This window comes from Spermophilus citellus, assembly GCF_964194105.1.
Source record: "Spermophilus citellus genome assembly, chromosome: 2".
NCBI lineage: Eukaryota > Metazoa > Chordata > Mammalia > Rodentia > Sciuridae > Spermophilus > Spermophilus citellus.
In genome coordinates, this window is record NC_138183.1 from 194,526,119 (window position 1) to 194,553,338 (window position 27,220).

The following is a 27,220-nucleotide window of genomic DNA, read 5'->3' on the forward strand; positions in this document are numbered from 1 at the left end:
ACAATCAAAGGCTATAACATCTCCTTGGGTGGGGCAGAGACCAGCAGTTCTCATCCTCTCTACTCCCTGTTACAGGGACAATTGTCAACCACATGCACAATAATGCAACTGGACATGCACAATAATGCAGCTGGACATGCACAAAATGCAACTCAAAATGGATCAAAGAAGGCTGGGGATATAGCTCAGCTGGTAGAGTGCTTGCCTTGCATGCACAAGGCCCTGGGTTCTAATCCCCAGCACCATGAAAAAAAAAAGTATCAAAGAACTGAATTTAAGAGTTAAAACTCTTAGAAGAGGCTGGATGTGGTGGCACATGCCTGTAAATCCCAGCTACTCAGAAGGCCAAGGCAGAAGGATTAGTAAAAATAATCAAATGCTAACTTATATACTGTCTCCAAAACTGGACTCTGCTACTGTGAGTTTTAGTGTTAGCTTTATTAATCAAACTATTGCATTAACTTACATAGGCTGAGACAGGAGGATGGAGAGTTCAAAGCCAGCCTCCTCAATGATGAGGTGCTAAGCAATTCAGTGAGACCCTGTCTCTAAATAAAATACAAAATAGGGCTGGGGATGTGGCTCAGTGGTCAAGTGCTCCTGAGTTCAAGCCCCAGTACCAAAAAAAAAGAAAGAAAGAAAGAAAGAAACATTCTTCAAAACAAGTAGCCTCAACTCGTTAAAGATGTCAGTACTATGAGAGACAAAAAGGCATTAAAGAGTACTGGGGCTGGGGCTGGGGCTCAGAGGTAGAGCATTTGCTTAGTATGAGCAAAGTCCTGGGTTCCAATCCTGAGTACCACCAAAAATTAAATAAATAAATAAACAAATAAATAAGAAAACAAAGAAAGAAATTTGGTGTGGAGGCACATGCCTATAATTCCAGCTACTCATGAAGCTAAAGAAGATCACAATTTCCAGCCCAACCTGAGCAATTTAGCAAGACCTTGTTTCAAAATACAAAATAAAAAGGATTGGGGCTGGGGATGTGACTCAAGCGGTAGCGCGCTCGCCTGGCATGCGTGCGGCCCGGGTTCCATCCTCAGCACCACATACAAAACAAAGATGTTGTGTCCGCCGAGAACTAGAAAATAAATATTAAAAATTCTCTCTCTCTCTCTCTCTCTTAAAAAAAAAAAGAATGGTTTTCCCCTAACTTTTAAATAAATAAATAAATAAATAAATAAAAGGGTCGGCGATATAGCTCGTAGAGTGCCTTGGGTTCAATCCTGGATACTAAAAAAGGAGAGGGGAGGGGAGGAAGAGGAAGAAAGAAGAAGATGAAAACATAGGGGTAAATCTCCATGACATTGGTTTTGACAGTGGACTTTGAGGACACCAAAAGCCCAATAAACAAAACAAAAACAATATAAACTGGACTTCATCAAAATAGAGAAAAACCCTTAAGCTTCAAAGAATATGATCAGAAACATAAAAAAGACAACCCACAAAAGGAGAAAGTATTTAAAATAATTTATCTGAAGGATTTGTACCTAAAATATATAGAGCCAGGCATGCTGTCACATACCTGTAATCTTGGCACCTTGGGAGGCTGAGGCAGGAAGATTTCAGTTTCAAGAGCAGCCTCAGCAATTTAGTGAGGCCCAAGCAACTTTGTGAGACCCTGTGTTAAAATAAAATAAAAAAAAAATTAAAAAGGGCTGGGGATGTGGTTCAGTGGTTTAATAACCCTGGGTTCAATCCTTGGTACCAAAATAAATAAATAAATAGATGAATAAATAAAATATATAGCTAGGCATGGTAGCACATGTCAATAATTCCAGTGATTCAGGAGGCTGAGGCAGGAGGATCTCAAGTTCAAAGCCAGCCTCAGCAATTTAGTGAGCAACTTATTGGGCCCCTGTCTCAAAATAAAAACTGAGGGACTGGGGTTATGGCTCAGTGGTAGAGTGCTTGCCTAGCATGTGTGAGACACTGGGTTCAATCCTTAGCACCACATTAAAAAAAATTAAATAAAGTTATAAAAACAATGTTTAAAATAAATAAATAATAAAAACTGCACTAGGTATGGTTCAGAGGTTGAACATCCCTGGGTTCAATCTTTGGTACCAAAACTAATAATAAAATAAAAGACATAAAGAACTATTAAAATTCAATAATAAAAGGATGAACAACCCAATTTTTAAATGGGTAAAAGATCTGATTAGATGTTTTCTGAAGAAGATATACAAATGGGCAATAAACACATAAAAAGATGCTTGATATAATTAGTCATATGGTAAACGCAAATCAAAACCACAATAGAAACCACTTCATACCCATGCGAATGGTCATAATTTTTTTTTAAGTTAGTGTTTTGATTTGGGTCTGGAGCGTCCCCCAAAGACTCAAATGTTGAAGGCTTTATCCCCAAGGTAACAATGGCCAGAGGTGGGGCTTCAGGGGTGTGATTGGATCCCGAGGACTCCGACCTCATTTGTGAATTGATGAATTCATAATCTGAATAGATTACTGGGAGGTGGTAGAAACTGAAAGAGAAGGTCCTTGTGAGTATGCTCTTGGTAACAAAACCTTATCCCTGGCCCTTTCTTCTTGTTCTCGAGCTGCTGTGAGGTGAACAGCTTTGGGCTTCCACATCCTTCTATCGTGATGTTCTGCCCCATCTCAGGCCCAAAACAATAGAGCCGGTGTACCATGGACTGAACCCTCTGAAGCAACAAGCCAAAATAAAGCTTTCCTCCTTCATCTTGTTTATGTCAGGGTATTTTGCTCACAGCAGCAAAGAGCTGACTAACACAATCAGATATTAACAAATGTTGGGAAGGATGTGTAGAAGTCAGAATCCTCAAGGGTTGCAGATTGGCACAAACAAGCATTAATTACTCTACTCTGGGGAAAGAATCTAAAAGTTCCTTAAACAGTTAAACACAGAGTTACCATAAGTCTCTCCAACTGCATTCCAAGAGACAGGAAAACACACGTTCACACAAAAACTTGAACACAAATACTGGCCTTATTCATATTATCAAAAGGTGGAAACCATACAAATGTCCATCGACTGATAAACAAATTAACAAAATATAGTACATCATACTCTGGAATATTATTTAGCCATAAAAGGAATAAAGTGCTCAACATAATTGAATCTTGAAAACATGCTATGTGAAGAAAAAGGCACAAAAGACATATGACTCCATTTATATGAAGTGCCCAGAATAGGTAAATATGTAGAGATAGACAGTAGATTTGTGGTTGCTTAGGGCTGGGGAGAGAGGCAGAAATAAAGGAGTAATAGGTAAAGGGTGTATGATTTCTTTGTTTTCCCCTCAGGTGATGAAAATATTCTAAAATTGAACGTAGCAATGGTCGCATATACCTATGAACATTCTAAAAAACACTGGAGGCCAGGTGTAATACAGCATACCTATAGTCACCGATACTCAGGAGACTGAGGCAGGAGAATTTCTAGAGCCCAGGAGTTCCAGACTAGCCTGAGTGACATAACAAGACCCATCTCAAGGCAGGGATCCACTGACTTGCACACTTTAAACTGGTGACTTATTGGTGACTCAGGCATGTAATCCCAGCTACACAGGAGGATGAGGCAGGAGGATCAAAAGTTGAGGCCCCTCTAGGCAACTTAGCAAGACTTTGCTTCAAAATAAAGTAATTTTTAGAAAGAGCCAGTGGTTTAATTCAGTAGGTAGAGCACTTGCCTAGCATGTGTAAGACCCTGGGTTCAATCCCCTGTACCACAAAATAAATAAATTGGTGAATTATGTTTCAATAGAGAAATTATAATTTTTGCTATATTGGGGATTGAATTCGGGTGCTCTCCCACTAAGCCACATCCCCAATTCTTTTTATTTATTTAGTTTGAGACAGGGTCTTGTTAAATTGCTGGGGCTGGCTGGAACTTGCAATCCTCCTGCTTCAGCCTCCTGAGTCTCAGGGATTACAGTTGTGCACTATCACCCTCAGCCCTAGACCAATTTAAAAAAAAAACAATAAATTGTAGATGGACAAAATACCTTTATTTATTTATTTATTGTTATGAGGTGTTAAGGATCGAACCCAGTGCCTTGCACATGGAAGGCAAGTGCTCTACCACTGAGCCACATCCTTAGCCACTAGGCCAATTATTTTAAAAAATCATTATTTACTCAGTTTTTTTTAAATAAATGACCAGAAGAAAATACAATAGTACCTCAGTATACCTAAGGGATTAATTCCAGGACTTCCACAAATACAGAAAGGCTTGGATGCTCAAGTCCCTTATACTAATTGGCATTATATTTGCATATAGCCTAAGCTTGTCCCCCTGTATAATTTAAAATATCTCTAGATTACTTATAATACCTAATGCAATGTAAACTCTATGTAAGTAGCTGTTATACTGCATTGTTTAGGAAATAATGACAAGAAAAAAGTCTGTACATGCTCAGGACAGATGCAACCTTAAAAAAATATTTTTATGGGAGTTGGGTGAGTCTGTGGAGGAAGAACCCTCAGACACAGAGGGTTGGCTGCATACCAAAATGCCAACAGAGGGAAGCTCAATGGATTGGGATTACAGATTATTTTCTTTTGTCATTTTCCCCCATGTTTACAACTTTTCTTCAGTGAACAAAGAAAAAAATTCAATGTAAAAAAAGGCCAATTTAATTGGAGAAAAAGTTGAGCAACTGTTTCAGATTCTAAAAGAACAGGGGCTGAGGTTGTGGCTCAGTGGTAGAGCACTTGCCTAGCATGTGTGAGGCTCTGGGTTCGATCCTTAGCACCACATAAAAATAAGTAAAATAAAGGTATTGTGTTCATCTACAGCTTAAAAATTTTTTTTAAATAAATAAAAATAAATAAAAGAACAAAGAAGGGATAGGAATGTGACTCAGTGAAAAAGTGCTTGCCTAACATGCATATGGCCCTGGGTTTGATCACCAGCGCAATAAATAAATAAATGTAAAATAAAAGAACAAAGATATCAACAACCAAATGCAATGAATGAACATTAATTGGATCCTGTTCCTCTCCCTCATCTTCCAAAAATTAGCTATAAAAATGCATTTTGGGAAATACGACTAGGGACTAGATATTATAGTATGGGATTATTGTTACTTTTCCTAGGATTGTGACTATGATTATATAGGAAAAATTTTAGGAGCTGCATGCTGAGGGGGGTTCATTATGTGTCAGGATATCTGCAATGTATTTTCAAGTGGTTCAGTCAGGCTTGATGGTGCATGCCTGTAATCTCAGCAACTCAGGAGGCTGAAGCAGGAGGATGGCAAGTTTGAGGCCAGTCTCAGCAATTTAGCGAGGTCCTAAGCAACTTAGTGAGACCCTATTTTTTAAAAAAAAAAGGGCTGGGGATGTGGCTCAGTTGTTAAGCGCCCCTGGTTTCAAACCCTAGTACCAAAAAATAAAATAGGTTCAGATTTTTTAAAAAGAGAAAATGTGATGAAGTAAATAAGGCTAAATATCAACTGTTGAGTCTAGGAGAACGTGCAGGAGCTCATTTGCTCATTGTGTACTTTTTTCTATTTCAACATTTTTAAAAATCAAGGGGAGGGAAGTATGATAGGGGCATACCTGTAATCTCATCTACTGGAGAGGCTGAGGCAGAGAGATCAGAAGTTCAAGACCAGCCTCAGCAACATAGTGAGGCCCTATCTCAAAATAAAATTTAAAAGGGCAGGGGATGTGGCTCAGGGGTAAATCTCCCTTGGGTTACATTTCTAGTACCCAAACAAAATAAAATAAAAAGAGACTGGGGTTGTGGCCCAGTGGTAGAGCACTTGCCTCACATATGTGAGACACTGGGTTTGATTCCCAGCACTTATAAATAAATAAAATGAAGCATTTATTTAAAATAAAGCATTTATAAATAAATAAAATAAAGGTCCATCAACAACTAAAAAATATTGAAAAAAAAAAAGACAATAATTGATTCTTCCAGGGTCCCCAGGACCTAAACAGGACCTGGCCTAGAAGACAGTCAATGAGAGTTATAACCATGGCAGTACCTCTTTCTCAGCCTGATGGTGCTCAGAGACCCTCCTCTGCCCTGGACTTTCTGCTGTCACAGCCTCCTCATCATGGGTGTCACTGTCTGTGAGCCTTCTCCCCTCCTGTCTGTGGTCAGAATCCCTTTTTTATTCCCAGGGCCTGGCTCAGCAGAGGTCCCACCCTCCAGTGAAAGTGGTGGAATCCCCAGCGGGATTCAAGTCCCACCGATTGGACCCTAGGTGGCGCTATCCGCCTAAGAAAAGGTTGGAAAGTCCCTGACCCCAGAGCCTCTGGTGCCTGGCAACTTGGCATATGGATGAGGTGGAGCTGTCAATGCCCCAGATTCCAAGGCTGCTTCTCCTCGCCCCATCTAGTGTCCATGCCTGATTCACAGGCTGAAGATGTCAGAACTGGATCAACAGTGGGGACCCTCCGTACTCAGACGCAGAGAGGAAGAGCGACCCTCACAAGGCCACATAGAGGAGGGGGCTAGATCTCCTGAGACGCGTGGAGTGGGCAAGCAGCCGCCTAAGCACTAGTCATTTCTTCCAGACAGCCACAAAGGCTGTAAGAGGGACAGCTCTTCCCCTCTCTGAGTGCAAACCCAGCTGCCTCCTCTAGGTAGTGAAAGCCAAAGTGCTGAGTTCTGGTCCTAATTCTGTTCCTGGTGTGCTGCTCTGGCCTGTGTCCACTCCCCTGAGCCTCAGGGACCCTGAGCGTGAAATGCGGGATGGACACAAGAATTCGGAGCTGCCAGGAGCCCAGGATCCTCACTGGGTGGGAGAGACCTGGGTGTGGGGCCAGTCAGCCTCTTGGCCAAGGACAGGCTGCTTCAGGAGTTGCCAGAAGGGAAACATTTTCCAGGAGCCGGAAGGGCTGGCAGAACCCTGGGCCAGGCAGAGACCACAATGGACCTTTGTGTGGACATTTAGCTTGGAGTCACCCACAGGCCCAGCCCCTGCTCTAGGGTGGGTCCTGTTTTCTGGTTTTCCACCAGACCCAGCTTCTGAACGACCTGTCCTGGGGCCTAGAGACAGGAGTATGAGGCGGGGCCACCGTCCAGCCCCAGGGTGATGCTCACCAGCTCATTGCCAGTGCCTGAATTTCCACCATCCGCCTTCCTGGAATCCCTTGCCTAAATAACCTCTCATAAAACTTGAGAGCCATCGCCCCAACCAGACAGGAGGCCCTGGGGGACTCTCCCTGAAGCCATCTCAGGGAGCTCAGGACAGACTGAGGTCCACCTGGTTCTGGAAGACCCTGGCTAGGAGTTCATTTGGGAGACCTCTGCTGTGGTCCTTGAATGTGTCTTTGTCTCCTTCTCTGCCAATCGAATGGGAAGGAGGGCTGGTAATACTTGTAGGGACAAAGACCCTGTGGGGAACTTCAAGAGTCTCAGATCCACCCTCGGCCTCAGGAAGGACTCCACCCTAACCAAGTCAGACAGACCGTCAGCAGTCTCTGTGCCTCCTGTCGGCTCCAATCCCACTTGCTCTGACCGCCCTGCCTGAGCCCTGAACAGCTCTGGGCCAGCCCTCAGGAAGTCCTTGTGGACACCCTGGGGGACTGCACCCAGTTCTCTTTCTCTGGACTCCCTTGGTCTTGTGTTAATCCCTCCTTGAGACAGGGCTCCTGCCCACCTAAAAAAAAAAGTAGAACAGTGGCTGTTCCTGGGATGTGTGCCATTGCCAGGCTCCACAGGGGCCACTTCACATTAGCCATCTCTGTGTGGTCCAGCCAACCGTCCCAAGCATGAAAAGCAATGATGCCCACGAAGGGGCTGTATGTGGACTAGAAAGCACTGCACCTCTGTACAAGGTGGACATTGACAAAGAAATACAAGACCCTGTGCTTCAATCAATTAAAAAAAAAAAAAAAGTTGGGGCTCTGAGATGACAGAAATACAATGAGACATGGTCAGGACAAAGGCCGCTTTAGCAGAAGCAGAAAGCCTAGAATGTGAAGGCAACCAACTGGTTCTTCTCTGGAGCTCTGTGCTTCAGCTCTGCAGTTCTGTCCAGGCAGTGGCAGACCTGGAGCAGATCAGGTAGAGTCATTACCCGCCCAGTTTAACAGAGCCACTCCAGGGGCACGGGGAAGCTGACTTTGGGTGCCAGCAGAGACCATGGGGATGTCATCAGAAGCTGGTCTCAGCTCAGAATGAGAAAGGTGACTGCCAGCAGCAGGGGGGTGCTTCTGGAGCTGACATAAGAGCAGGGGTGGGAAGTCTGTGGGGAGAATCCTCCCAAAATCCTGGAGGCCTCCCCATGTTAGGGCAGTGAGAGTCTAAGCTCCTAAATTAGACTCAGTTCTGAGGTTCTGACACCAATGGTGCCTTGCCCTGAAACCACCTGGTGGTATCTCAGCAAGCTTGGGACCTTGCCATTGGCATTGGTCATTTGTTCCCTGTGACTTTATTGCTGGGTGTGGATCAATATACTTTTTTTTTTTTTAGAAAACCTGTCAGTGGGAGGTGGGGCCCTACTGTTCCAAGTTCACTCCTGTTGATCTTTGTTCCAGGTACAACAGAATAGCAGTGCCTGGAGTTTGTCCTTGGCTTCCTCCTCTTGCCACACCAGTGCATTGTCAGCCCTGGGGCCCAAATTCAACTCAGCCTGGGTAAGGAGAAGGTCACAGGCTTTAGAATTGGACAGACCTGGGCTTGAGTTCCTACATCACACTCTACAAGCTGTGTGGCCTTGGGCAAAAATGCTTTGCCTCTCTGAACCTCTGTTCTCTAATTTATTACACGTGGGCAAAAACATCTGCCTCCAAGGCTATTGTGGGGGTTGGAAAGAATGTGTGACAAGGACCTATTGCATAATAGGAGGCTCAGTAAATGTGACTTCCTTTCTCCCTGCTCTTTGCTCTCCTTAGGAGATACTGGTGCAGTGGGAAGTCCTGGGCTTGAGGTCAGGATACTTGGACCTGGTGGGTGGGTTTTGTTGCTTGCTGGTTGTGAGACCTCCGGCAAGACTCTGCTCCTTTCTGATGTTCATTTTATTATCTGAGAAATAAGGCAAGAGCAGATGATCTTCCTAGGGGCCCTTCCCTTTCCCTAGTCACAAGATAGGGTACTTTCTGACTGGGTTTGACTTGCCTGAATATATGTGGAAAATGGTCTGATCTAGAAGGCAGGACCCTTCTTGGAGACTGGACCCTGCCCCTGACACAAGGGTGACCTAGGATATGCCCCTTTCCCCTCAGTCTTCCCATTTGTGTAATAGATTGGATGCTATGGGCTCTATGATCCCTTTTGCTCTGATGATCCAGGAACCAGTGATTCTGATGGTATCAGGTAGGCCCAGGAAGTCCCCCCTCGCTCCTTGCTCCCCTGCCTGCCCCTGTGAGTAAAATCCCCATCTACCTGCCTATAGCGGCCATTTCAGGTCCTTTATTCTCCCTGGCAGAATCCCCCATTTCAGCCTCACAGTCATTCCTTCTTCATCTCATCCACAACTCTGAGAGCTAGTGACATTTCTCCCTCACTGCTCCCTGCTCAGCACTCAGGGTCTCATGTGCCTTTCCAGAACCTCTTCCCCTGAAAATATGGGATTTCTTCCACTAGGGAATTATCTTGACCCCTTCTTACTCATTTCACAAGAATACAAAGAGCAGTGGCTCAATTCACAATAGCTAAACTATGGAACCGACCTAGATGCCCTTCAACAGATGAATGGATAAAGACAATGTGGTACATATACACAATGGAATGATTACTCAGCCTTACAGAAAAATGAAATTACACCATTTGCAGGTAAATGGATGAAACTAGAGAACATTATGATAAGTGAAATAAGCCAATCCCAAAAAACCAAAGACTGAATGTTTTCTCTGATCAGCAGATATTGATCCATAATGGGGGGGGGGGCAGGCATAGGAAAGAATAAAGGAACTTTGGATTGTGCAGAGGGGAGTGAGGGGAGTGGTGGGGCTGTGGGGATGGGAAGGACGGTAGAATGAGACAGACATTATTACTCTATACACATGTATGATTACACTACTGGTGTGACTGCACCACATACAGCCAGAGAAATGAGAAGTTGTGCTCTATTTGTGTAAATGTGTCAAAATGCATTCTACTGTCATGTATAACTAATTAGAACAAATTAAAAAAAATAGAAGGGAGACCAGCAGAATAAAAGAAGGAGATTAGGGGGAGGGAGGGGAGAGAAAGGGAAGGTACTGGGGAATGAAATTAGTCAGATTATACTGTTTTATTGTATGCATATATGAATATATTATAACAAATCCTACTGTTAAGGCTGGGGATATAGCTCAGTTGGTAGAGTGCTTGCCTTGCATGCACAAGGCCCTGGGTTCAATCCCTAGCAACACACACACACACACACACACACACACACACACACACACACAATCCCACTGTTACATATAATTATAATGTACCAATAAAAGGAAAAAAATAAAAAATAAATAAATTCAGGTTAAAAAAAAGAATAAAAGAGCATTTGTCTGCTGGGTGCAGTGTGGCACATGCCTGTAATCCCAGCTACTTGGGAGACTGAGGCACAGGGATCCCAAGTTCAAGGCCAGCTTAGGCAATTGAGCCAGACCCTGTCTCAAAATAAAATAAAAAATAAAAAGGGCTGGGGATATAACTCAGTGGTAAGGCTGGATTCAATCCCTTTTAGCACTAAACAAATAAATAAAAATTTAAAAAATTCTGGGGACATAAACCTATGTTAGAGCACTTGCCTAGCATGTGCAGGGCCATGGGTTTGAGAGCAGGAGACACATATGTGTTAGGAAGACAGGGTTAAGGCTCGTGGCTCTGGAGTTTACAAATGGAGTAGACAGATGGTGACTCCAGTGGAGTCTAAAGATTTTAACCAGAACCTAAGCCTGCCCCTGAGGCAAAATGGCATGTGCTCAACATCCTGATTGGACAGGGCACCAAGTGCTCTAGTGTAACTGAACTCTAAGGCCCACTTATTTAAAATCTCTATGGTCTTCAAGAGCACATAACTTCCCTCTAACCTTACATAAACCCCTAGACAACAGCTACCCTGTGCTACCTTCCTGGGGACCCCTCCCTCTGCAGGAGCTCTGCTTTCTTTCTTTCTTTCTATTACTTGAATAAATCCTATTACTTAGCACTTCCCTGGATCCCATCCTTCAAATCCATGAGACAAAGAACCACACAGATAACTCCTGTCTCATATTCAATCCCCTATACCAGAAAAAGAAGAGAAAAAAGAAAAAAAGAGTTGGGTGCAGCTTAGTGGTAGAGCGATCCCAGGTTCAGTCCCTAGTACTAGAAATGAAAGTGGGATGCTAGGCATGTACTTCAGTGGTACGGAGCTTGCCTGCCATGCAGGAGCCCCTGGGTACAATCTTCGGCACCAACAAAGAAGAAAGTAAAGGAAAAAAAAGGGAAAGAGGGAGGGAGAGGGAAAGAGAACACTGTCAGAGGAAAGCACACCATCTGCATCTTTCCCCACCACCTCTGAGACTTCCTCTTCCTTGAAACTCTGCAGATTAAAGGAAAGGCCTGGGGGCTGGGTTGTGGCTCAGAGTTACAGTGTAACCTAGCATGTGTGCCGCACCACATATAAATAAGTACATAAAACAAAGGTCCAACAAAAACTAATAAAATTTAAAAAAAACAAAAACAGGAGAGGAGCTGGGGTTGAGACTTAGTGGCAGCACACTTGCCTCGCATGTGTGAGGTACTGGGTTTGATTTTCAGCACCGCATAGAAATAAATAAAATAAAGGTCTATCAACAAACTAAAAATATATGTGTATATATATTAAAAAAAAAAAAAAAAGGTGAGGCCCAGAAGACTTTAACATAGTGCATGCCCTTGGAGAAGTAGCCAGAGTTATTGAAGTGTCTAGCACATAAGGTCACAATAAGGCCTGCTGGGTTGGTATGGTCCTGCTTAGCTACCAAATGGCAGGTTCCCAACATTATACCATTATGTGGACTACAGAGTTCGCCTGGATAGTGAAAGGCCCTCATGCCAGGCCCCTGAACAACATCACTCCTAGCCCGGGTCTGATTCTCCTCTTGAAGAGGCAGCCAGAGGTAGAACTTGGGGGTTTTCTTTCCACTGGGACTGCAGATCACATTGGCTGCCCTGTCCACCAGAGATAGGCTCAGGAGGTCTGGCAAGGAGTCCCCTAGGGTCTGGGGCCTTCTCTGGGCACCCCCAGTCCTGGACCCTGTTCCTCATGGATCATATGATCACATCATCCATGGCAGTGAGCATACTCCCTGGTGCAAGTGCTCCTAGGGAGAGAGCAATGAGTCATCCTGATGTCCAGGGCCCATTTTAGGACTTGGCACAAAACAGATACAGTGCTTGAAAGTTTCTCCAATCTATGCCCTATTTTGAGTCTTCCCAGCCCTGACCCTTGAGGGCCCTAGCAGGGACCTCCTTCCAACAGAAACAAAGAGGCTTCAGAATGGGCAGTCCTTGGCTCCAAAGATGGAATGCTAATGTTAGCCCAGGGGCAGATCCCGAGGGGAAATAGGGCCCTGTAGAGTGGGATAGAAAGAGCCCTACCAAACCCTGATGCTTTAGTTTCTGATTCCAAACCACTCTCTGCATGGATCCTGGGCCCCAGCCCACCCAGATGGATGCCTGTGAACTGCTGGATTTCTAGGTTTTACATTTCAGTGCCAAGCCTCTTACTATTTCCTCCTTTGGGATATTCTCTTTATCTCCTTCTCCCTAGAGACTCTCCTGGCTCCAAAGTCCACTGACTGTGGAACATCAAAGTGACCTTTCCCCTCCACGTTCCCCAGTTCTCCAGTTTTTTTTCTATTTATCAGCCCTCCTAGCCCCAGAATTATTGGTGCTGTTCATATCTGTTTCAAAGGCTGCTTTGACAGAAAGCAAATGCATCCTCTGCGAACTTAGTTTCCCCACCAGTAAAATGGGGACCATGATCTCTATCCTTCCAGATTGATGTAAAAATTAAATGAAATGAGTCATTCCAGAGCCCAGAATAGAGTCACCTCAATTGTCCACACACAGGGCAAGTGGTAAGGCACAGCCAACCAGCACCAAAGATGCAGGAGCCTCAGCGTCAGAGTCCTCAGACTTATGGAAAAGTTCCTCCAAAAAGGTGAACTACTCTCTTCATTGTTCAGTCATGGGGAGGAGTGGCCTGGAGCTGTGGGGTCCCAAAGGAGAAGGCAGGCATATGATGACATGTCCAGCTACAAATAGGGTGAATAATCTCTACAGACAGGGTGAATAATTCCTGTTAGTGAATCACAGACCATCACATCCACCTACCTCCAGATCATAGGATTCTGAAGGAGTTAGAGTCAAGATTTGGCTCTTTCCACTGCCTCGGTTCCATGCCAGTGTCACCAGGTCATCTGGAGGTAGACAGGTGTTTTTTTACATATACAATCTCAGATAAAATGCTCTTCCACACAGGAAAAGTGAATATGCATCACAGGGGACAGGGAGAATTCTCTCTCTCTCTCTCTCTCTCTCTCTCTCTCTCTCTCTCTCTCTCTCTCCTCTTTTAATAGACTATTTTGAAATAATTTTAGATTGATGTAAAAGTTGCAAAGATAGAACAGCAAATACCAGCCTGTGCAGCCTCGGCCCCATTATACTCCTTACCCAGTCCCCCTCATTGTCAACCTTTGACATTACTATGATAGCTTTGTCATAACTAAAGACTAAACTCCACACTTTAATTGAATTTCATCCTTTTTTTTTTTTTTTTTTTTAGTAATATCCTCTTTCTGTTCCAGGAGTCAATCCAAGGTACCACCTCACACTTATTCCTCATGTCTCCCCACTCTGGTCTGTGACAGGAGAAACCAATGTGCTTCTCCCATGCTAGGCAAGTGCTCTACCATTGAGCTACATCCTTAAGCCCTTTCTCAAATTTTGAGACAGGGTCTTGCAGAAGTTGCTCAGGTTGGTCTTGGACTTGCAGTCCTCCAGCTTTAGGTCCCTGGCTAAATTAACTTTATTTATTTATTTTGGTACTGGGGATTTAACCCAGGGGTGATTAATCACTAAACCATATCCCCAGTCCTTTTATTTTATTTTTTTATTTTGAGGCAGGGGCTCACTAAGTTGCTTAGGACCTTGCTACTAAATTGCTGAGGCTGGCCTTGAGCTTGTGATCCTCCTGCCTCATTCTCCTGAGTCACTAGAATTACAGGCCTATATCACCATGTCTGGCTTAAATTGACTTTTTAAGTGATGTTTTCATATGGGCACTAGAGGAGAGGGCTGTGTGTTGTGTCTTCCTTCATTTTCACTTTGACAATTCCTCTTCAGAAAATCCCCATCAGACAGGATTTTTTTCTCAAAGATGCTTGGTATGGTTCTCCCTGTTTTTGTTTATTTGTTTGTTAGCTAGGATTGAACTCAGGGGCACATCCCCATCCCTTTTTTATATTTTATTTTAGAGATAGGATCTGGCTGAGTTGCTTGGGGCCTTGCTAAATTGCAGAGGCTGGCTCTGAACTTATGATCCTTCTGCCTCAGCCTCCCATGCTGCTGGGATTACAGGCATGCACCATTGCAAACAGCCTCTCTCTGTATCTTGAGGCTCCCATTCAGCTTTCAAGCCCTTGGACCCCTCTTTAGGGAATCTTTCCTATCCCCCCCACCTTTTTTTAAAAATATTTTTTAGTTGTCAATAGACCTTTATTTTTATTTACTTATTTATATGCAGTGCTGAGAATAGAACCCCACGCCTCCCACATGCTAGGCAAGTGCTCTACCCCAACTACAACCCCAGCCCCTTCCCATCCCCTCTTTGTCCTTGGCTTTTTTTTATATATATACTTAGGACTTAACCGGGGGTGCTTTATAAATTGTTTAGGGCCTCACTAAATTACTGAGGCTGGTGTAAGGTCCTTGCTTAGCATCTGAACCGCCATCTTAAGTGACAGCAGCCATTTTAAGAAACATTTCACTTTCCCTCCTAAGAGCATTTCTTTTTATTATTATTATTATTATTATTAGTTGTTAAAAACATTACAAAGCTCTTGACATATCCTAAGAGTGTTTCTGAGGAAGGCTCACCACTCCCTCATACCAACCCAACCCTTCACCACCCCACACACATTAAGACCCACGGGGCTCTAATCCCTGCCCCTGCCCCATAAAAGTCCTGAACCCCAAGCCTGTTTTGCCTCTCTCCATCTATGAAGAGATGGCCTTTCTTTGTCAGCTCTGACAAATAATCTCTCTGAGTATCTCTGCTTGATCTCCATCTTTCATTCCCGCTGGCCTGTCTCCTGGTTCCTCGCTTTTCTTTCTGCTGGCCCTGAACTTGTCAAATTGCTGGGATTACAGGCATGCACCATTGCACCTGGGCTGGCTCCCCATTCTTAGGCAGGAGTATTTAATCCTGCCTTGCCATTCTGTACCCACCATTTAACATTAATGGCTACTCCTCTGGGAATTACTAAACACCTGAAAGTTTAGTTTTAGTCCCACTGTCCTCCTGACCCTCTCCTCTATTGCCCATATGAAAACATCACTTAAAAAGTCAATTTAAGCCAGACAAGGTGTTACAGGCCTGTAATTCCAGTGACTCAGGAGAATGAGGCAGGAGGATCACAAGCTCAAGGCAGCTTCAGCAATTTAGTAGCAAGGTCCTAAGCAATTAGTGAGACTCTGCCTCAAAATAAAAAATAAAATAAAAGGACTGGAAATATGGTCACCCCTGGGTTAAATCCCTAGTACAAAAATAAACAAATAGTTAATTTAGCCAGGAGCCTAAAGCTGGAGGATTGCAAGTTCAAGACCAACCTGAGCAACTTTTGCAAGACCCTGTCTCAAAATTTGAGAAAGGGCTTAAGGATGTAGCTCAATGGTGGGGCACTTGCCTAGCATGGGAGAAGCACGTTGGTTTCTCCTGTCACAGACCAAAGTGGGGAGACATGAGGAATGCACTGGCTCCTGGAACAGAACTTTGTGTTTTCAAATGAGTGCATGGGGAAGATCCCCAACGCCACATTTCACCACATTTATCCCATTTCCTCTTCCCTTCAGCTCCATATTTCTTAAAGAAAACCAGCTTCAGAGGCAAAAATATAAAAAATAAAAACACCACAACCTAGTCTTGACCAATCAGGTCATCCCACCCTTCAGCCACAGTGATTGGCTCAAGACTGGTCTTGTGACCCAAGATGGTCCAATCAGAGTGAATCTCAGACTTGCTGGCATTCTGGTTCACAAATGGCCCTTTGGCTGGGGTTGCTGGGAGGCGCCCCAGTGTTGCGCGAGGTTGTGGCTGTGTTCTTGCTGCAGCTGGTTGTCAAGGAATTTCAACCTGTTGAGGTCGACACAGAGATACTTTTTGTTTTCATTATTTTCTCCATAGACACTGCCTTTTCTCTTTCCTCTTCTTTTTAACATAATAGGAGAATTTATGTGACTTGCTAATCTTGTTAGATTTTTAAAATTTAGGCTAAGCGCAGTGGTGTACACCTGTAATCCCAGTGACTCCGAAGGCTGAGGCAGGAGGATCACGAGCTCAAAGATGCTGTCTCTAATAAAATATTAAAAAGGGCTGGGGATGTGGCTCAGTGGTTAAGGACCCCTGGGTTCAATCCCTGGTACACACACACACAAAAAAAATTAGATCAGTTCAGTTTAAAATTTCAGGGTCCGGTCCAGTTCATAGCAATCCTCTTGCCCAACCCAAGCTGGAAAGGTGACTCTAGGGGCGTGGTATGGGGAGGGAGCTGGGTATGCCAAAGGGAGACTGCTCTATTTGATCGCTGACTCCTCTGAGGTAGGGAAGAAACTTAGCAGATCTGCTGCTGGTGACTTCACTCTGGCAGACAGGGGACTCTGGCTGTCTGTTTCTGTCTGCCCTTGGCCTCTGTGATGTGACTGTCTTCACACAGGTGATATGTGTAGTTCTTGGGGGGCTCTTTAGCTCTACATTGCCAAGGATTCTTTTTTTTTTTTTTTTTTAAAGAGAGAGAGAGAGAAAGAGAGAGAGAGAGAGAGAATTTTTAATACTTATTTTTTAGTTTTCGGCGGACACAACATCTTTGTTTGTATGTGGTGCTGAGGATCGAACCTGGGCGTCACCCATGCCAGGCGAGTGCACCACTGCTTGAGCCACATCCCCAGCCCAAGGATTCTTATAGATACAGGCAGCCTGGCCTTTTGTCCTGGCATCTGTTCGACTCTAATCCCTCCTCCAAGTGTTAGTGTGGGTAGTTTCCCACTGTGTGGTCCTGTGACTGCTTTCTCTGGTTCCTGCCCCTCCTCTAAGCTCCATGCTCTTTCACATGGGGTCATGGGAAGTGGGAAGAGTGGGAAGAATGTCCCAATTTTTCTTCCAGGCCCACATACCCTGGTCCTGACAAAGCTCTGTTGACATAGGTCTCTAAGTGGGGCCTCCTACCTTAGAACTCTCTAGTCCACAAACATCCCCAGGCCTGTCCTGCCCACAGCCAGCTTTCTCTCCTTGCTTTATTCCAGTGGAGCCTGCAGGATTCTAACTCAGTGAGCATCCACTGCGAGAAGCCCTTCTCCCCTTCTTGCAGGTGCCCCTCCCAGTCTCTTCAAAGGGTCTCTTGGATGCCTCCACTCTCCCAATACACCCCCAAACCCCCACCCTACACCCACCTTGACTTTGATGAGGAAGAAAATTCCAGCCACTGTTGGTTGAAATATAGAAGCATTAGCATTAAAAGGCTTGGAGGCTGGGGATTTTTCAGGTCTAGATTCCTCTTTCTCTCTCTTCCTTGGCCCTTAGAGACAAGTTAGATATCCACACCTTTGATCCTTGCAGCACTATTACCTTAGAGGTACTGCTGTCTCAAGATTGGCCTCTCTGGTCCTGATGAAAATCCCTGCCTGAATCAGTCAAACCCATGAGTACTTGGAGTTCTTTTAGTTTGTCCTTCATCTGACCAGCATGTCCACAGACCTGTGAGATACCATCAGGAGAGTCAACCCATGCTCAGTGCAGTGGTGCATACCTGTAATCCTAGACACTCAGGAGGCTGAGGCAGGAGGATCTCAAGTTTGAGGATAGCATCAGCAACTTAGCAAGACTCTCAGCAACTTAGTAAGACTCAGTCTCAAAATAAAAAATGAAAAGGGCTGGGGAGGTAGCTCAGTGTTAGAGTACCCCTGGGCTTAATTCCGGTACCCAAAGGGAAAAAAGTATAAGCTTAGGGCTTCAGGTTGGATATGAAGAAATTTTAGTCATTTATTGGCCTTCTGTCTATCCCACCTGCATTACTCCCCAGTTGGTACTATCCCCATTCCTTCTCTTCCACTTGCTTTTATTCTCTGAGGTCTGCCTAGCTCCCAGCTTGCTCCTACCAAATTACCTTAACTGAAAGGTTAGGTTTTAGGGACGGTATCATTCAGGATCCCAACAAGAAACAGATGAAAATGGAAAATGGTTTTGTTTATAAAGGGACTATTTACAAAATGTAGGGGACCTTTAAGTACCATATCTTGGAGTTAGTAGTAGCAAAGCTGTCACTACCTCTTGGCACTGGGCAGGGGGAGAGAACAGTTACCACAATCTGGAGTGAGAAAGATTAATGTAAAATCTTTGAAAGAACCAGTGATGTTTAGTTGAGGGACAGAGTGAGCCCAAATAATGCCACAAGAAGATAGGCAAGAACATGAAAAAATACTCTGACCTCATCACCTCGCTTTCCTCCCTCTGATTCCTAACCCTTTTTTATTTTTTGGTACCAGGGATTGAACCCAGGGGCCCTTAACCACTGAGACACATTTCCAGCCCTTTTTAAAAATTTTCAAATTTTGAGACAGTATTTCACTAAATTTCTTGGGGCCTCAAACCTTCCATCCTCCTGCCTCAGCCTCCCAAGTCTCTGGGTATTACAGATATGCACCGCCACGCCCTGCTCTAGGTATGATTTTCTGAAATAGAGGAAAAACCCAAATAAAACCCTCTAGTTTCACTTGTTTTTTATCACCAATTTTAGAGTTCACCTACCTAACCAATACTCCCACTAGCTTTACTAGAGATAACACCCTTACACTTGTGTCACGATGATAATGATTGCCTAAGTTGTTTTTGAGGAATTTAGAGGTAGCTCAAACTAGTTGAAACCACCCACCCTTCACTTGGGCCTGTGTAGGTGTCTGATGGGTACCTTTTGATATCAGAGTGCCAGAAAACACCCTTAACACTGTCAGTTTCTGAACACGTACCCTACAAAGAGCCATGAGGTTTGATTACACATGCCCACACCACCAATTACTTCACTTGAATGATTGCTTGATGGATTGTTGAGGCAGGGTCTCTCTACATTGCCCAGGCAGGTCTCGAATTTGAGATCCTCCTGCCTCAGCCTCTGAGTAGTTGGGATTACAGATGTGCTCAGGTTTTACTTCACTTTTCCTCACCTTCAATCACCTTTCCCCAAGCCTCAGACCACCTTGTTTCTTTATTTCACATTTCCCTAATCCGAATCCTTGGGGAGGTGAATTTGAGATTTGGGGATCCCACCTCTTCATGTTTGGCCACCTCATGAATACACTCTTTTGCAAAACTCATTGCTTCAGTGATTGGCACACTGTGTGGTGGGCACAACGGGCCTGGTTAGGTAATATTTCTACTGGTCAAACCCAACTTGAAGCTGAAATAGATGCACAAGAATCTATAAGGTTAGCTTCCTAGGGCAGAGTGGAAGGCAGATGTGGAAGATATCCAGCACAGGGATTCCAGTTTCCACGGAATTCTGATTTTTTTTTCCCCCTGTAAGAGTTCCCTGTCAGTTGTGCTTTGGCTGGGACAGATTCTCCAGGCTGCCATCAAGTACATCTTGTCCTGTCGCTCATGGTTTACAGCACAGATCTCTTAGATCTTAATGTATGAGGGGAGTGCTTTTCTCCCTCCAGGAATCTTGAAGGTATATAATCCTGGCCTCTTATCACACAATACTCCTTGAAGCAACTTTTCTCATACTTGTACAGGGATGGAGGCATCAATTTCTAGCTTTCAAATCCATGTTGATTCCTATTGCCTAAAACCCCTTATTTTTTTCTCTCTTCAGTCCCTCTTCAACCACCATCCTGTAATATTTAGGTGGGAAACCCTAACCCCAATTCAGTACTCTCCTCTCTTGTCCCTGGGGCTATATTCTTATAAATGTCTGTCCTTTCTGGTAGCTTGTGGCCTTGACCAGAGGGCTCAGTGCTTGTCTGGTAGCCAGCCCCACGAAGTCAGCTCCAGCTCCAGGAAATCCTGTCTCCGTAGCGAAAGCCAAAGGGGGAGGGAGTGGGGACCCAAATCAGCCAGAGGTATCTGCCCCAGTCTGCTTTGCCTCTTCCTGAAAACACTCTAGTTTCTTAATATATCATTTGTCCTTCTAGGCTGGATTAAACATCAGTTTCCAGCCTGGGATCACATAAGAAAGTTTGGGTTTTTTGACATTAGTCTCCTGAACTCACTAAAATGTGTGTGTGTGTGTGTGTGTGTCTTTTTATAACTGACTGCTATTTCACAATTCTTGTTTCTGCTCTCAGCACCCAGGCTTTCTGCCCTGTCTTTACTCTTAGTTCAAGAAGTTCCTGTATGACTGACCCCATCCTCTCAACTCCAGAGCTGGGGAAATAACTCAAACAGTCTCATGAAACTCAGCCCTGGTACTTTCCCCAGAACTATTGGGAAGGTAAACTCTTCCCAGGAAGGCTGATGATGTTAAGATAGAACTTTTAGCTTGGTGAGATGACAACATGTACAAAATTCCAGGGGCTCAGGGAGGCTAAGGCAGGAGAATAAGAAGTTTGAGGCCAGGCCTGGGCTACTTAATGAGACCCTGTCTCAAAATAAAAATAGAAAGGACTGGGGATTTAGCTCAATGCTAGTACTTGTGCCTAGCATGCATGTGGCCTTCAATGCCCTGTAATGAAAAAGAAAAGAAAAAAAGAAGTGGGGATGGGGGAGGGAACTCTTGGGAGCTATCTTGCTACATCACTGGGAGAGTAACTGAGAGAGAAAAAACAACCAACGCAGAGAGAGCCAAAGTCATGAAATGGAGACAGATTCTTGGTGACTTGTGTGCTTAGATCTAGCCATTCCTGAAGCAATCCCTACTCGTGGATTTCATTTTTATATGACCCAATTTCACCCTCCCCTTTTATGTTTCTGGGTTTTGTTTGTTTGATTTGCTTAATACATGAGAGATGGATTTCCATGATTTGCAGTCAAAAGAATCCTATTGTACAGCTTCTGCAAAATCCGTTCTCAGTCTCAGAAGGCTGAACTTACAGCCAGAACCTGCACCAGCTTTGAAGTAATATTGTAAGACCATTTCTGTTTTGTCTGGAACCGCCTGCCCTGGCACTTTGGCAGAGAAGGGAGTGCATGCTTACTCCTGTATTTAGGGTAATGATTAAAACCTAGATTCAGCTGAGAATTGAAATTCCCATCAAAAATCCTGCACATGGCTGTGGGAGTGGCGCAACAGTAGAGTGCTTGCCTAGAATGTGTGGGGCCCTGTGTTCAATTCCAAGGCCCCCGCAACCCAAAAAAAGCCCATCTGTTTAACAAATTGTTTTTCTACTTAAACTGTTCAGTTTATTCTGTCACTTGCTTCCACAACCCTATCAAAGCAGTAAGTCACTGCCTCCCTTGTCCCAGCCCAGCCTCTGATTTCTTTCTTTTTTTTTTTTTTTTTGGATGTTGAAGGACCTTTATTTTATTCATTTATTTATATGTGGTGCTAAAATTGAACCCCATGCCTCACACACACTAGGCAAGCACTGTACCACGGAGCCACAACCCCGCCCCCAGCCTCTGCTTTCTCATGGCCTGTACTGACTAGGCCATCTGTCTATTCCTTTTTCTGAAACTTACCTCATGTCCTGCTTCCAGTGGTCAGTTTCTTCCTCAGATCTTAGGTTCAAATTCCTCAGAGGAATAAATGTCTGGCCCACCTAATTCCTGTTGCCCCAGTTTGGTGAGAGCTTTTTGGGTCAGGCCATCACTGAGGTGTCCAGCAAGCCCTTGGACCACTTGCCCTCAAGGCACTCAACAATAGCAAGAGGAGATGGGGCCTGAGGAACAGGCTGCAGGGAAATCCCTCTGGCAAAATGGCAGGTATGACAAACAAACAGGAGCTTGGTCACATCATACTTGGAATGTGAACTCTCGTTCCAAACCCCAAATCAGGAGAGAGCCCTGAATTGAGTGAGGCCTACCTAACTAGAGGAGAGAGAGACCAGATCAAGAGAACATCAACCGCAGGGACAGGTGAGGAGAGAGGCCACAGAGGGCATAATCTCTATCTTGATTCGCTGGCAGGCTCTTCTTGGACAGGCTCTTCTTGAATAGCAACTGTATTGTTCCAGTGACCGGGAAGGCAGCACCAGAAGCGGCAGGCTTCTGATTAGCTTTAGAAATATTGTTCTCTCACAATCAGAGATGTTCCAAGCAACTTTTTTTTTCCCTTTTCTTTCTTTCTTTCTTTCTTTTTTTTTTTTTTTTTTTTTTTTTTGGAACTGGGGGTTGAGGCCAGAGCTCCAGAGGCGCTTTACCACTGAGCTTCATCCCAGCCCTTTTTATTTTTTATTTTGAGACAGGGTCTCCCTAAGTTGCTTATGGACCCACTAAGCTGTTGAGGCTGGCCTCGAGTTCAGGATCCTCCTACCTCATCCTCCTGAGTCTCTGGGATTACAGGTGTGTGTTACCACATCTACCTCCAGGCAGGCAACCTTTGAAGATAGTGAGTTCTCTATCTGGGAAGGCTGTATCCGAGAGAATTCCTACAAGGTTGAAGTGTTTGAAGTAGTCCTTTGAGGTCTCTTTCAGCCCTGAACTTTGATATTTGCAATAATTAGTTGAGTGAATAAGGATTAAACAACTACTTATTGCTTTGTTGGTTGAATGAGGGTTGATTTGTTAAAGAAGCTAAATGAACGAAGGAAGGAATTTGATTGATTATCCCAACGAGTACAGGATATTTGATTGAAGACTTTTGATTAGTCGAATTAAGGGTGATTGGTTAGTTGCAAGAATGAATTAGTAAATGTAAATAAACTGGCTGTTTGAATGATGGTTTTGATGCCTAACAGGATTTTTTTCCTTGGTTCTAGTTCTATTCTCTTTTTATCTTACTTGTCTTTCTTTTCTCCAAGTATAATCAAGAAAAAAAATTTTTTTTTCAGTGCTGAGGGTTTAACCCAGAACTATGCAAGTGCTCTACCACTGAGCTATATCGCCAGACCCTCCTTCCATCCTTCCTTCCTTAAGAATTTTAGATGTTTTTCCATGTTGCCCAGGCTGGCCTTCCTCCTGGGCTCCTTCAATCCTGCCTCAGCCTCCCGGGTTGTTGGCACTACAGGCAAGAGCCACCACACCTAGCCTAGAAATGTTTTAATTTGTGTACTGGGTATGGAAAACATTGCAGACTAAAGATTCTTTTATATAATCAAGATTTCATCTTAAGCAAATCCAGTTGCCAGGCACGTGCCCATAGTGACTGGACTAACTGGCTTCAGGACAGATGGGAGATTTGAATTTAGCATCTTGGCCCAGGGAGTGGAACTGAAGGTCACAGCTGGAACTGGGTCCATTTGGCCCAGAGCCCTGCACCTTTTCTGAGCTCTCTCCTGTGTAGGCAGAAAATGCTGTCTTCTCTGTGGGTAAGCAAAGGGTGCCCATTTGGTAAGAAAATATTTTCCCAGTTAGGCGGGGTAGCCCTTGCTTGTAATCCCAGCAACTCAGGAGATAGGCAGGAGGATCACAATTTCAAGACCAGCCTCAGCAATGGAACAGAACCCTCAGCAACTTATCGAGACTGTCTTGAAATAAAAAATAAAAAGGGCTGGGGATGTACCTCAGTGGGAGAGTACCCCTGGGTTCAATCCCCAGTACCAAAAAAGAAAAAGAAAAGAAAAAAAAATTTTTTTCCAAATATCTTTTCAGAATGCCTACAAGTCAACCAATATAATTACACCTTTGCACCACAGAGCTGAAGGACTGTTGAGGTGTGACGTTTCAAAAATCTTTTGTTCAGACTCTTCTGCCTTTGGAGCAAGTAAGATTACTGGTATAATGCAATGGAGTCAGGGGAGGAATGCATATGAATCCCTTAGTGGCTAAATTAACCAGATTGTCATCAGCTTTGTTAAATAAAAATTACAGGAGGCCATTGTTTTGGATTAAGCTCCTGCAGCAGGCCAAAGCTCAGGGAGCAAGTTTTAAGACTTCTTGATTCCGTTTTCCTAGATTACAATCCTAATTAGCCCCAAATAAATGTAATTCTTTTTCCCCAGTGCTAGGATCAAATTCAAGGCCACAGCAAATGCTGGGCAAGTATTCTACCACTGAGCTACACCTCTAGCCCCAGTAAACTTCTCTTGACTAACTTGATAAAAACAAAAAGGAATAAAAATGAAATCACTCATACTAAAAGTCAAATCAAACCTCATGTGTTATCTGGCATTCTATGAAATCAGGATTACAGAAATAACAGTCAAGTTTCTCAAACTGGCCAGTTTCAAGCAGCATTATAATGAGGTTCCCTCCCTTTTATTTTATTTTTATTACTATTATCATGTTTTTATTTATATTATTTGATACTGCAGATTGAACTCAGGGGCTGTCTACCATTGTGCTACATCCTCAGTCCCTTTTATTTTTATCTCAAGACAAGGTTTCCCTAAATTTCCTGGGCTAGCCATGAACTTGCAAGCCTCTTGCCTTAGCTTCCTGAGTGACTGGGATGACAGGTGTGTGCCACAGCACTCAGCTGTATTTTAATCCTTACACAAAAGAAGTTATCTGAAATAACCAGATGTTAACAAGTCACTTATCTTCCTATCTGTTTTCCTGTAGCTACCTTTCAAAAAAAGTAACTTTTTGAAATGATCAGTCCACTTTTTTGTTTTTTTTAAAAAAATTTTTAATCTTTTTTTTTTTTAAGAGAGAGAGAGAGAAAGAGAGAGAGAGAGAGAGAATTTTTACTTATTTTTTTAGTTTTTGGCGGACACAACATCTTTGTATGTGGTGCTGAGGATCGAACCCGGGCCGCACACATGCCAGGTGAGCTCGCCACCACTTGAGCCACATCCCCAGCCCTTTAAAAAATATTTTTATTCTAATTTGTTATATATGATACCAGAATGCATTACAATTCATATTATACATAAACATTACAATTTTTCATATCCCTGGTTATACACAAATTAGAGTCACACCATTCGTGTCTTCATTCTTGTACTTAGGGAGGGTAATGATGTTCCTCTCATTCCATCTCCTTTCCTACTCATATGCCCCTCCCTTCCCCTCCCTCTGCTTTGCTCTATCTAGAGTTTGTCTAATCCTCCCATGCTCACCCCCCTAATCCCATTATGAATCAGCATCCTTATATCAGAGAAAACATTCTCTCTAAGATATATAAAGCATTCAAAAACCTTAACATCGGGCTGGGGATGTGGCTCAAGCAGTAGTGCGCTCGCCTGGCATGTGTGCGGGCCCGGGTTCGATCCTCAGCACCACATACCAACAAAGATGTTGTGTCCACCGAAAACTTAAAAAAAAAAAATTAAAAAAAAAAAACCCACAAATAACCCAATCAATAAATGGGCCAAGGAACTGAATAGACACCTCTTGGAAGAGGATATACACTCAAAACAGACAACAATAAGTGTTGGAGAGGATGTGAGGAAAAAGGCACACTCATACATTACTGGTGGGACTATAAAATGGTGCAGCCAATCTGGAAAGCAGTATGGAAATTCCTTGGAAAACTGGGAATGGAACCATCATCTGAACCTGCTATCCCACTCCTCAGTTTATACCCAAAGAACTTAAAAACAGCATACTACAGGGACACATCGATATCAATGTTTATAGCAGCACAATTCACAATAGCTAAATTATGGAACCAACCTAGATGCCCTTCAGTAGATGAATGGAGAGGGAAACTTTGGTATATATACACAATGGAACATTACTCAGCATTAAAAGAGAACAAAAGAGAACAAAATCATGGCATTTGCAGGTAAATGGATGAAGTTGGAGAATATAATGCCAAGTGAAGCAAGCAAATCCCCAAAACCAAATGCCAAATGTTTTCTCTGATATAAGAATGCTGATTCATTTTTTTGGATTTTGTTCCTGCTTCCTTCAAGCCCTTATTCCTCTATAAAATCAACCTCTCAGGGCTGGGGGTGTAGCTCAGTGGCAGAGTACTTGCCTAGTATGTGTGAAGTCCTGGGTTCAATTCTCTGCACTTTTAGGTAAGGAAGAAAACAAACAAAAGAAGAGATAAGGTTGGGCTCGGGATGTGGCTCAAGTGGTAGCGTGCTCGCCTGGCATGTGTGAGGCACTGGGTTTGATCCTCAGCACCACATAAAAATAAAATAAAGATATTATGTTCATCTAAAACTAAAAAATAAATAGTAAAAAAAAGAAGAGATAAGGCAAGAAAGCTAACCCTTCTTCTTGGTCACTGGAACATTTAACCTATTTATGTCCTAATTCCAGAATAGAAAATAAAACTAAGATCCTAAACTAAGCAAGATGTGGAAGTATTTGCCTATAGCCCCACCTATTAGGGAGGTTGAGGGAGGAGAAACAATCACAAGTTCAAAGACCAGCAACTTAGTGAGGCCTAAGCAATTTAGGGAGATCTGTCTCAAAATAAAAAATAAAAAGGGCTGAGGACTTAGCTCAGTGGTAAAGCGACCCTGGGTTCAATTCTCAGTACAAAAAGAAAGGGGGCTGGGGATGTGGCTCAAGCGGTAGGGTGCTCACCTGGCATGTGTGCGGCCAGGGTTCGATCCTCAGCACCACATACACACAAAGATGTTGTGTCTGCCGAAAACTAAAAATAAATTAAAGAAAGAAAGAAAGAAAGAAAGAAAGAAAGAAAGAAAGAAAGAAAGAAAGAAAGAGATAACACATTGTCTGGTTTGTCTCACCCTGCCTCATCTCCAGAAGCTACAGAAGCAAAGATCTTGAAAACTGTATGTAAAAGGTAAGGTCACTTCACTAGCTTAAGGTACAAACTATGGTCAATCTCCCTGCCCCCCCATTAAGATCTATCAGTAAGGATTCTAATTTACCCTTTGGAGTTCTTCTCCTCTGAACCAGAGGAGTGCTCAAAACCCCAAGGACTAGCTCATTTCAATCAGGGTCACTGTTGAGCACCAGTCTTCCTCTACCTCACTGCATAGAGCCCCAGCAGCCAGAAACATAAGACCCCAAAGCCTAAGCCCTCATTCACACTTCTGAGTTCAGGCAATTTTCAGTAGTAGAAAATTCCAGAGAGGCTTCTA

At 43.7% G+C, this 27,220-nt stretch overlaps 1 long non-coding RNA gene across 1 annotated transcript in view; it reads right to left on the reverse strand.

Annotated features, from left to right (window-relative positions):
* Positions 1–12,955: 12,955 nt before the first annotated feature.
* The window catches only part of LOC308642948, a 39,397-nt gene continuing 25,132 nt past the window's right edge, over positions 12,956–27,220 (reverse strand). Inside the window, exons 2-3 of the long non-coding RNA XR_014020669.1 lie at positions 13,238–13,323; positions 12,956–13,112 (exon numbers count right to left, since the gene is read on the reverse strand). This is a non-coding gene — a long non-coding RNA (uncharacterized lncRNA). The remainder of the gene's footprint in view (positions 13,113–13,237; positions 13,324–27,220) is intronic.